General features: G+C 39.2%; 1 protein-coding gene across 1 annotated transcript in view; it reads left to right on the forward strand.

The window, feature by feature from the left end:
- EEA1 (early endosome antigen 1) overlaps positions 1-12,292 on the forward strand; it is a 113,575-nt gene that overhangs the window by 21,883 nt on the left and 79,400 nt on the right. The window lies entirely within an intron of this gene.

The following is a 12,292-nucleotide window of genomic DNA, read 5'->3' on the forward strand; positions in this document are numbered from 1 at the left end:
TTGATGGCATTCAGGATTTACTGTCATTTCCAAGCATGCGGGAGGAGCGATTTATTGGCTGCCTGATTACAGTAACCATTGTTTTTGTATGATATTTTAGGAAAGGTTACTCATTGTTTCTGTGTTTCACTGTTGTGTTTGAGGACCACATCATGCCCCTAAAATTAAACTATAACTCTATATAGAATCGCGGAAACAATATTCCTGTTTGTTTTGTGTGATTCCAAAAGTATAGCAGCTGCAGCAACAACAATTAAATAAATAAATAAATAGGACCCTGACCTGTTTGCAAACTTGCCAACCAGTATAGCTGCCTTTAGTGATGGCTGCCATAATTCACAATTAGATTGCATTTTTTGTTTTGTTTTTAAATACAATTATTAATCCCGGCTTGGAGATTTATGTAGTAAAAGTAGAGAGTCTGAACAAACTCCCAATGTATCATTTCTTAAAGAGGTCTGTGAAATAGATACCTCATCTCTGTTTTATTGGGTTTACTATTTTTAGTGGAGATTGTAAAAATGTTGATTTAAAATAGCTAAGTAAACTTTATTAAAGAACAACTGTCGCCTCAAAACATTTTTTTAATATAATCCTTCAATCAAACTTTGAAAGAAACTATATAAATAATATATATATATATATATATATATATATATTATTTATTTATTTTTTATTAACTCTATGTTAAAAATAATCTGAAAGCTGAATGGTTCAGCCATATACAGTCATGGGAAAAAGAAAGTACACACTCTTTGAACTGTATGGTTTAACATATCAGGACATAATAACAATCATCTATTCCTTAGCAGGTCTTATAATTACTTATTCTACTGTCATGAGTTAAAAAAATAAAGCCGTAGTAAAGAAGCCATGTGTGGAAAACTGAGGACACCCTATGACTCAGTATCTTGTAGAACCACCTTCAGCAGCAATAACTTGAAGTAATCGTGAGACTTTACCAGTCTCTTACAGCGTTGTGGAGGATTTTTTGCCCACTCTTCTTTACAATGTTGCTTCAGTTCATTGAGGTATGCTGGCATTTGTTTATGCACAGCTCCCACCACAGCGTTTCAATCGAGTTGGGGTCTGGACTTTGACTGAGACATTGCAACACCTTGATTCTTTTCCTTTTTAGACATTCTGTTGTAGATTTCCTGGTGTGCTTGGGATCATTGTTCTGTTGCATGACCCAGTTTCAGCCAAGCTTTAACTGTCTCACATTTGACTCTAGAATACTTTAGTATACAGAGGAGTTCATTATCGAATCAATGAAGGTTCTCCGGTTCTGTGGCTGCAAAACAAGCCAAAATTATCATCCCTCCACCACCGTGCTTGACAGTTGGTATGAGGTGTTTGTGCTGATGTGCTGTGTTGGGTTTTCGTCAAATGTGGCACAGTGCATTATGGCCAAACATCTCCACTTTGGTCTCGTCTGTCCAAAGGCTTTATTCAGATGCAACTTTGCAAACTTAAGCTTTGTTTTGTTAACCCTTCCAAACAAACCATATTTGTCCCATCTTTTTCTAATTGTACTGTCATGAACTTTAATATTTAATATTCAACATGCTAACAGAGGCCTGTAAAGCCTGAGATGCAAGTCTTGTTTTTTTTTGCAATTTCTTTGAGCATTGCAAGGTCTTACCTCGGACTAAATTTTCTGTGATGTCCACACCAGGGAAGATTGACTGCTACTTAGTCTCGTAATTCCTATGGAAGCAGTAAGGGTGTACTTGGGTTTTCACACATTGCTTCTCAATTTTAGATTTATTTTTGTTAAATAAATAATGACATGGTGTAATATGACATGTGTTGTTCATCTGAGATTGTATTTACCTTTTTTTAAGACCTGCTAAGGAACAGATGATTGTTATGTTCCGATATGTAAAACCATAGAATTCAAAGATGGAGTACTTTCTTTTTCCCATGACTGTACATGCACCATTGGTCAGACAGTATTTTATAACCGTTAGTCTCTGCATTCTTCCCTGGTTCACTTCCTGCACAAAAGCAGGGAAGGTCATAGAGACTAACTAACTAAATGTGCTTGGAGGGGATTAATAGTTCCCTAAAAATATTATTGTTGTCTGGATTATAGGCTCCTTTTAATTGAATAAACTATAATGAATGTGTTTAGAAAACCATAGTGTTATGTATTGACCTAAATTTTATATCTGCTTTGAATTTCCTTCAATTCACAGTTTAGTTGCATTATAATAAAATACACATGGATACATTTAGTAAACATCCCCAAAACTCTGCTCCTGTAATGTTAGGTTAAAAAGACACTATAGTCACCAAAACTGCTTAATGAAGCAGTTTTGGTGCATAGATCATGTTCCTGAAGTCTCGCTGCTCAATTCTCAGCCGTTTAGGAGTTAAAGGGACACTGTAGACACCCAGACCACTTCAGCTCCTTGAAGTGGTCTGGGTGCTGTGTCCCTTTGCACTTAGTGCTGCAATGTAACAGACTTTTGGTCCGTTATCTGATGCTGGACATACGCTCTGCAGGATCTTTCCAGTGTCAGATTTTCCCCCATAGGAAAGCAATGCGCGCTTGTCCCAGGACAGAGGGGGCGGTGCTTCAACCCAGTGCTGAGGCACATCGGCACTGGAATAAAGTAAGTATAAAGGGTTTGTAATCCTTTATTGACTGGGTAGAAGGGGGAGGCAGAGGGATCGGTAGCGCAGGGGGATGGCAGAGGGATCCGTAGTGCCAGGAATACAGCTTTGTATTCCTGGCACTACAGTATCCCTTTAAATCACTTTGTTTATGCAGCCGTAGTCACACCTAACTGCCGGTTATGTGCACACTAAACAATTGCTGTAAAGTCCTCTAATGTTACACTTCCTTTAGTGCACATTCTGTTTATTTTAGAATTTCTTACCTCCTGATAAACAACTAAAGCAAGTTTACATCTGATAGAAAATGAAACAATTTTGTGTTCATGCAGGTTGTCAGTCACAGCCACGGGAGGTATTAACTCTTAAATGACAGAGAATTAGGCAGTGACACTTCAGAGGCATGATCTATACACCAAAACTGATTAATAATTAATTTATTATTGTTGTTTATTTTCTATATCAAGTCACCATTAACTCTTTGCTGACACTTTTTTCCAAATTATGGGTCCAATTTTCTGAAGCTGATTTCCTATTGTAGAATCTTAAATTAAAAAAAAAATGTGCGATGTTCCAAATCCTAAAAAAGTCATATCCTAATTATTGCCCTTCTGACTTCTATTTTGTATTTGTTATAAAATAACGCATGGAAGATCTTCATTACCACAGTATTTTGGGCACAAATTAGTTTTGTTGACCTATCACACCTATTGGTTTTAGATTATTATTATTATTTTTTTTTTTTTAATGTACCGTATATACTCGAGTATAAGCCGAGTTTTTCAGCACATTTTTTGTGCTGAAAAACCCCAACTCGGCTTATACTCGAGTCAATTGTCTGTATTATGGCAATTTGCATTGCCATAATACAGACTGGGGCTGTGGGGGCTGCAGATAGATGTTACTTACCTTTCCTGCAGCTCCTGTCAGCTCTCTCCTCCTCCGCCGGTCCGTTCAGCTCTTCTGTCAGCTCACAGTGTAAATCTCGCGAGAGCCGCGGCTCTCGCGAGATTTACACTGGGAGCTGACCGAGGTGCTGAACGGACCGGCGGAGGAGGAGAGAGCTGACAGGAGCTGCAGGAAAGGTAAGTAACATCTCTCTGCAGCCCCCACAGCCCCCTCCTACACAGTGCCCATCCACTGGATCACCAGGGAAGGAGAGCCCCCCTCCCTGGCCAGCTAGCAAGCAGGGAGGGGGGACGAAAAAATTTATATATAGCAATAATAATAAAAAAAAATACAAATAATAAAATAAAAATAATAATTAAATAAAAAATTATAATAAAATAAAAAAATAATAATAATAAAAAAATGTAATGAAACAAAAAAAATATTAAAATAATAATTAAAAAATAAAAATGCCCACCCCCCACCAAGGCTCTGCATCACACTCTGCATTACACACACACACATACACACACTGCATTCATACACACACACACTGCATTCATACACACACACACACTGCACTCATACACACACACACTGCACTCATACACACACACACACTGCACTCATACACACACACACACTGCACTCATACACACACACACACTGCACTCATACACACACACACACACACTGCACTCATACACACACACTGCACTCATACACACACACACTGCACTCATACACACACACACTGCACTCACACACACACACTGCACTCACACACACACACTGCTCACACACACACACTGCACTCATACACACACTGCACTCATACACACACTGCACTCATACACACACACTGCACTCATACACACACACTGCACTCATACACACACACTGCACTCATACACACACACTGCACTCATACACACACACTGCACTCATACACACACACTGCACTCATACACACACACTGCACTCATACACACACACTGCACTCATACACACACACTGCACTCATACACACACACTGCACTCATACACACACTGCACTCATACACACACTGCACTCATACACACACTGCATTCTCATACACACACTGCATTCTCATACACACACTGCATTCTCATACACACACTGCATTCTCATACACACACTGTATTCTCATACACACACTGCATTCATTATATACACACACTGTAAATAAATATTCAATTAATATAATTTTTTAAGGATCTAATTTTATTTAGAAATTTACCAGCAGCTGCTGCATTTCCCACCCTAGTCTTATACTCGAGTCAATAAGTTTTCCCAATTTTTTGGGGTAAAATTAGGGGCCTCGGCTTATATTCGGGTCGGCTTATACTCGAGTATATACGGTATTATTCTTTTTTGAAAGTTTAGTTTGTTTTTGCAAATGTTCAGACAAAATAGCTGAATGTGGAAAATATCCTTTATTTCTCTGAAATTGTGAATTAGAGTGATATATGTCTGACTCAGTTCAACAGTTTTGGCACATTGTTTAGCTTTAATAGTTCCGTACAAGAATTTGCAATATGTTTGAAGACGGTTTTGATTACCATAACGTTATTGGATTTTCATAGGGTAAGTGGGGAGGAAATCTTTCACTTCATATTTTGCATTCTCTTATGAGCAGTGAGAGAATGTAATCTTTCTTAATTTTGTATAAATATTTTGGCAGGCTCTTATTACATATTTTAGATTGGACCTTAAGACATCCCATTTGAGTTGAACTCCTTTAGACGGGTACATGAACCAGAGAACTTTTGTTAGGCATGAAACACCACCCGGTGCAAAACTTGGGTTGAGACACCATCAAATACAGTCTCTACTGTTTTCCAAAATTATATTCTGAAACACAGCTGTATTTATATGTTGTAGCTTAGTTCAAATATATGAGCACTGGTTCATTGTTTAATGAACATAAACAAACCCCTCACTAGTTTTTAAGCCTGTCTTTTGAACCTGTGAGCGACATACATGGTCTATCAATTATTATCTTGATGTACTAGCGTAGCCACCACATTGTCTCTGTCAATCACTATGCCTTACCTTCCCCATTGATTAAGAAAATTGTTTACAGCATTCAAAACATTATCTTTTTGGAGGAAACCATCCCTTTTTTTGCTACTGGAGTTTCTGGAGATCTTTAAGAGGGTTCCAGATCATGCTCCTTAGCATGGTTATTCTATCCTCACTCTTCTTCCGTTATCAAACAAGTTACTGGAAGCAACCATATTGAGATACCATGGGCTCCTCATACTTCAAATCCAGTTTAATGGTCTCAATTTTAAAGGGATAGTCTAAGCATCAAAATCACTTTCTATAATGCATGGAATAGTCATAGGTTATTGCATAGATGATTCTCTGCAGACTTGCAGTTTCCAAAAAACAGCACTTGCCTTTTTTTATGAAAGCACAAGGTCTAATGACGGTCAGTCAGTTAGCCTTCAGGGGTTTCATGTTAAATAGATTTAATAACTGAATCTATTTTCCTTCTGTCGTCCGCATCCACAGTATACTGATGCTGGGTGTTTATGCAATGCTTCTGTCTTGATGACCTTAGCAAGAGGGGATCGGGCTGCAGTTAGCAGTCTGTTTCAGTGTTGGATTACCCATACACTTTTGGTAATTGGTAAACTTTTTTAGGAACAGAAAAAAACACATCATATATAATGGATAAAAAAATATGCAAAACCACCTAAATTAACATTAAGAAAACTATGGCCCTTTTAAAATTTACAGGCAGAGCATCCCCTGACCACTAGTCAATTATATATTCCTTTAAAGGAAGATTTTAACATTAAAAAGAAATACAGAGGTGTGGTTTTTGTTTAGATCATGAGTCTCTCCTTGCTTTAAAAAAAATTAAAAAAATTAAAATAATAAAAACAAGTAGCATCAAGTAACTAAACTTACATGTAGTCCAACATCGAGACTTTTTGCTGTTGCCCGATCTGACCACAGTGAGGTCATCAGTCCAGATGAATTCTGATCCTGTCCAATGATTCTCATAGAGAAGTATAGGGGACCTGAAGAGCACGCACATCATTCTCTGTAATCTGCCAGTCCAGTGGTTAACCTAGAGAAACGTTGGGCTCTATAACTCTGTGCATGATGATGCCGAATGCCAAGACCTTTGAAAATTGAAGGTTTTAAAGAGGGAACACCTGCTGTAGCTGTCTTTCTCATTGCTACTATTGACATGTTTTCATCCAAATGTATTCATTAAAAAAAGTTTAAATTTGAGGAGCTTTCCCTTTAAGAAAATGTAAAATTATGTAATATATCTGTACAAAAGACTAAAGAGTTCAATATTTTTAAAGTAAGTTAGCACACCAATGCGTTGGAAAAAATAGATCTAAAATTTAATAAAACTATGTATCAAATACTTTACCTTGTGTAACTATTTGTATCCTTTAGTAGTTACACTAGAAAGTTATAGATGCAACGGGATCTGCATCCTTATTTTGCTTTCTAAAGTCTCCTTTCCCCCTCAGACCTTAGTACTATCCGTTTATATTAGAGGCACCCACCTATCTATTGATTCATTTAAGGCTATAAACTGAGAGTTCCTGATATAGAAATTTGGCATTCAAGTCTTTTCTCCCAGCATTTTAAGGTTTATTACTTTGATTTATCTATTTACTTATATCACTTGGGTTTGCGCATTCCATTTATCTATTTTCTATACTTTTTGTATTTTTTTCTTTTCGGCCCTTTAAATCAGTAAAGGCTTAATACCACGAATATGACATTTTAATTCTTTGGCGGTTCTCCTTTATGGGGTGGGGACCACCCACATTAATGTGAGTGGTAATTTCTACTCCATTCCACTATTTATTTATCTCATTATTTAGGGTACAAGCCCTTGAGTTCCTCTGTAACCTGCTAGGGGGCATCAGTGCTGACTAGTTTAACACTTTAGCCTCCCTCTCTTTTATACTTAATAAAACTTATTTGAGAGAGTCACTCTGCAAAAAGATAGACCATGCAAGTAAATCTGATATTGTCCTGATACCTATCAGAATTATATGTGCAGATACCTTTTTTTTAAAGTTTTATTAAAGGGATCCTATAGTGCCAGGAAAACAAACCTGTTTGTCTTGGAGAGCCCCCCTCCCTCGGCGCTGGAGGGATTAAAACCCCTTCAGCCACTTACTTTAATCTTGCGCCGGACTCCCTCGGTGCTGGTGTCCTCTACTCCTGAGGTGCCCGTGCATGCAAACCCGCCCATAGGAAAGCATTACTCCATGCTTTCCTATGGGGTTCTTATCTGATGCTGGACTCTGTGAGGACGTCACATAAGTGCGCTTAAGATAAGTGCGATTTACTCAGTGTAAATCGCGGAAGCAGACTCTAGTGGCTGTCAGGGCTGGATTAATCCTGCAGTGTAAACATAGCAGTTTTTCTGAAACTGCTATGTTTTCAGCTGCAGGGTTAAAACTAGGGGGCCCTGGCACAGATACCACTTCATTGAGCGGAAGTGGTCCAGGTGCCTATAGTGGTCCTTTAAGTTTTAGATCAGTTTTCCCCCCCCATATTGGTGTGCTAACTCACTTTTAAAATGTATTCATTGGTATTTCTCAGAGAAAAGGGATATGCTCTTAGCACCAAAACAACTTAATTATGTCCTAAACATGCAACATATAGATATTTTATTAAAGCTTTGTGTGCTATGGGATAATTGAACATGCTTTAAAAGTTGTTGTTCCACAGGGATTCATCTGTCCGGTGTGTATGGATGTGTTTGTCACTGACGAAAGGTTGGCTAGACATTACAAGAGTGAGCATTCGGAGTCAGGAGCAAAGGGACAACAGCCAGCTGGTGACTCTGGGGATGTGACTGTGGGTCCATTATTTCACTTGTATCTGAATGGATTTGCTTTTTCTTGCTTTGGGGAAAAAGGGGCTTTTATTCTGTTCTCTTTAATTCCCAATTTATGGAAATGGCGCCTATAGTAAAGCTATCTATGATTTCTAGGGGGAAAAAAAAGCATATGCTTGTTTTGATTTATCGTGTTACGTTTTTATTTCATTTTTTTTTTTTTTTTTTTTTTTTTTAATATAGCTTGGCTGCACAATAATGCATAGTAATTACCGTTTTTCCTGGCATATGGTGGCAGTACAATAGGGATGTACTCTTCCCTTAGGGCAAGCATCTGAAAGAAATAATTAATTGGTCTTGGTTTCAGGATAATCTAGCCCAGACCTTTGAGTCTTTTAAAGAAACAGCTCACACTTCTCCAGTTAAAGCTACTAAGCAGAGAGCTAAAAGGAAGAGGACACCATCGGGCTCAGAACTCTCTTCAGGGGAATGTTCCTTTTCGGATTCAGAATCCTCTAGCGACTCTTCTGATAACGAGGTGGGGTTTCCTCGTGACGAGCTGAGGAACTTTATTAAAGAGGTGTCTATGGTCCTTTCTGATGAGACGGTAGATAAAACCAGGAGTAAAGCTCTTCCAATCCAACAAAATATGCTGGATTTAATTTCCAGGGAATGGAAGAACCCAGAAAAAAGGGCCTTTATCTCCAGTCATTTTAAAAGAAGATAAATTGGAAGATTTACCGGTAGTTGATGTACAAGTTGCTCAATTGTCTAAAAAAACTACCTTGCCTATTGGGGAAATTTCGGGTCTGAAAGACCCTATGGATAAGAGAGCTGAAACTTCCAGCAGAAGGGCCTATCAGGCAGCAGGTTTTCAGGCTAAAGCTGCATTAGCCGGGGCTTCAGTGGCGAAAGCTCAGAATCTTTGGTTGAATACCTTGGAAGAATGTCTGGGTGATACCCAGTACAAAGGCCTGTCCCTCCTATTCCAAAATTTGAGGTTGTCCAATGAGTACCTTATGGATATTGTTACAGAGGTGATTAAACTATCAGCTCGTGTCATGGGTTTGTCGTCAGTAACCCGAAGGGCACTGTGGCTTAAGGCCTGGGCAGCAGACACTGCTTCAAAATCTGCATTATGGGAACTTCCCTTGGAGAAGAAAAAGTTGTTTGGTTTTCCCCTAGAAGAGTTAGTCCGACAGATGTCGGACACTAAAAAGGCCTTGCCTCAAGACAGAAAGTATTCCTGGAAGCCCAGGCACAGAAATGTCCAATTTAGGCATCGGAGGGGTTTTCAAGACAAACCCAGGGGTTTTTGTCAACAAAGGAAAAATCCGAAGTTTGACACACAAAAAGATAAAACTGACAGAAACAAACGTTTCTGACGCCATCAGAGTGGGCGGAAGGTTGCAGAATTTTCTTCACAAATGGAGAGAGACGACTACAAATCCATGGGTTTTGAATCTAGTCCAAAAAGGTTACCGAATAGATTTCTTGGATGCTCCAAGGTCAACTTTCCTGGTCTCCTCCTACCGGTCAAAATTAAAAAACCAAGCCCTTTTTTCCTCCACTGTTTCCCTTTTAAGAAATGGTGTTATAGAAAAGGTTCCAAATTCCCAAGTTTATCAAGGGGTATACTCCCGTTTGTTCCTTGTTCCAAAACCAGACTTGTCTTTTCGCCCAATCTTAGATTTAAAATCCCTAAACAAACTCGTTCCTTATCAACATTTCAGAATGGAGACAATAGAGTCTGTCACACATATCCTTCGAAAAGGAGATTTTATGGCCACCTTGGATCTGAAGGATGCCTATCTGCATGTTCCTATGGATGTGAACTCAAGAAGATACCTCAGGTTTGCTATAAAGAAAGGGAAAAGCATCCATCATTTCCAGTCCATAGCTCTCCCGTTCGGGCTAGCCTCTGCACCCAGGATTTTTACAAAGATCCTCACGCCTATCACAGCACTCTTAAGGCTACAAGGTATCACAATCGTGCCCTATTTGGACGACTGGTGGATAAAAGCAGATTCAAGAACCACGCTGAACTCAGATGTGACGTACACTCTAAAAGTCCTGGAAGAACATGGTTGGATTATAAATCTAGAAAAGTCACACCTTACCCCTTCAAAGTCCATCCTGTTTTTAGGGTTTTTGATCAAGTCATACACTATGTCAATTCATCTTTCAAGCAAGAAGAAGAAAAAGATAAAAAATTTGATAACGAAACTACTTCAAGTATCGGAATGTTCCATAAGAAAAGCCATGCAGGTTTTGGGTCATCTGACCTCTATGATTCCAGCAGTAAAATGGGCCAGAGCAGAATCAAGGCCCTTACAATGGGAAATCCTTGCACAATGGTCAAAAAAGGAAGAAGACTTAGATGCAATCATGTGTATATCAGATCATACAAAAGAGAGAATCTCTTGGTGGCTGGAGGAAAAATTCCTTACAAAAGGCGGGTCCTTTCGTCTAAAATCTTGGGTAGTAATTTAGACAGACGCCTCAAACACAGGTTGGGGAGCTCACCTAGGATATCACTTAAGACAGGGTGTTTGGTCAAAAGACGAAACAAAGGAATCTTCAAATTTCAGATAAATGCTAGCAGTCTTCTACGCCCTTCAACAGTTCAAAGTTTTAATTTTGGGGAAAGCTGTAAAGATCCAGTCAGACAATCAGACTACTGTGTCCTACCTGAACAAACAAGGCGGTACAAAAGTAAAAAAATTGTATCTCCTTTACTCACGGATCATGTCTTGGTCTCAGTACCATCTGGACGACATTTCAGCAGTTCACATTCGTGGTGTAGAAAACGTGGTTGCAGACGATTTGAGCAGATCAAAATGGTCCCAGAACAAGTGGTCTCTCAATCAAGTAGTTTTTGCTCAGCTGGTGGAGAGATTCGGTCTTTTAGTTATAGACCTTATGGCAAGAAGATCCAATGCAAAAGTGAGTTTGTTTGCCTCCCTCTTCAAGGTGGACAGGCCTCTGGTAATAGATGGTCTTTCAATCCGGTGGGAATTTCCCCTTGCATACATCTTTCCCCCGGTAAGCTTAATCCCGAGAATTCAGCAAAAAGTGGCATCAGATCAGACACGTCTCCTGGCCATACTGCCGTGCTGGCCAAATCGCAGCTGGTTCTCGGTTTTGAAGAATATGACTTTAGAGTACTGGACTCTTCCGGTTACGCCGGATCTCCTGGAAAACGCAGAGGTCCCAGTGGGAGTGTTGAAGATGTTCAAATTGACAGCTTGGCTGCTGCAAGGCTGATTCTGCATCATAAGGGTATTAAGAAAGAGAGGTTTCAATTTCTTTTAAATTCCACCAGCTCTACCTCTTCTATATGCTTGAAGATTTGGACAAGATTTCTTCACTGGTGCATTGCTAAAGATTGCATTAGATCCCATCTGTCTGCTGACACAATCCTTCATTTTTTGCAAGATTGTCTTGAACAGGGTTTTAGTCTTTCTACCCTCAAGGTTCAAGTTTCTGCTTTAAGTCATTTTTGGGTGAAAAATTGGGCTTCTAATCCTCTCATTAGGAGGTTTTTTTAAGCAGTTAGGCTTTTAAAGCCTCCTATTAAAATCCGGTTTCCCTCTTGGGATTTGTCCTTAGTTTTACAATTTCTGTGTTCTCAGCCATTTGAGCCTTTAGAAAAGGCCTCTTTGAAGAATGTGTCCCTAAAATCCGTGTTTTTGGTAGCAATTACTTCAGCTAAGAGAGTTGGGGAACTACAGGCACTGTCTTCCTCGCCTGACTTTACTAAGTTTTATCCGGATAAAGTGGTTATGTTCCCTAAACCTTCCTTTCTTCCTAAAGTCATCTCCTCCAAAGTTATCAACCAACCTATTTGTCTACCTTCCTTCATTGGTCCGGCTAAGCCTGATTGGAACCTACTGGATGTAGGGAGGTCGCTTAAAATCTACTTAGAA

The sequence above is a fragment of the Pelobates fuscus genome, chromosome 3, assembly GCF_036172605.1.
Source record: "Pelobates fuscus isolate aPelFus1 chromosome 3, aPelFus1.pri, whole genome shotgun sequence".
Taxonomy (NCBI): Eukaryota; Metazoa; Chordata; class Amphibia; order Anura; family Pelobatidae; genus Pelobates; species Pelobates fuscus.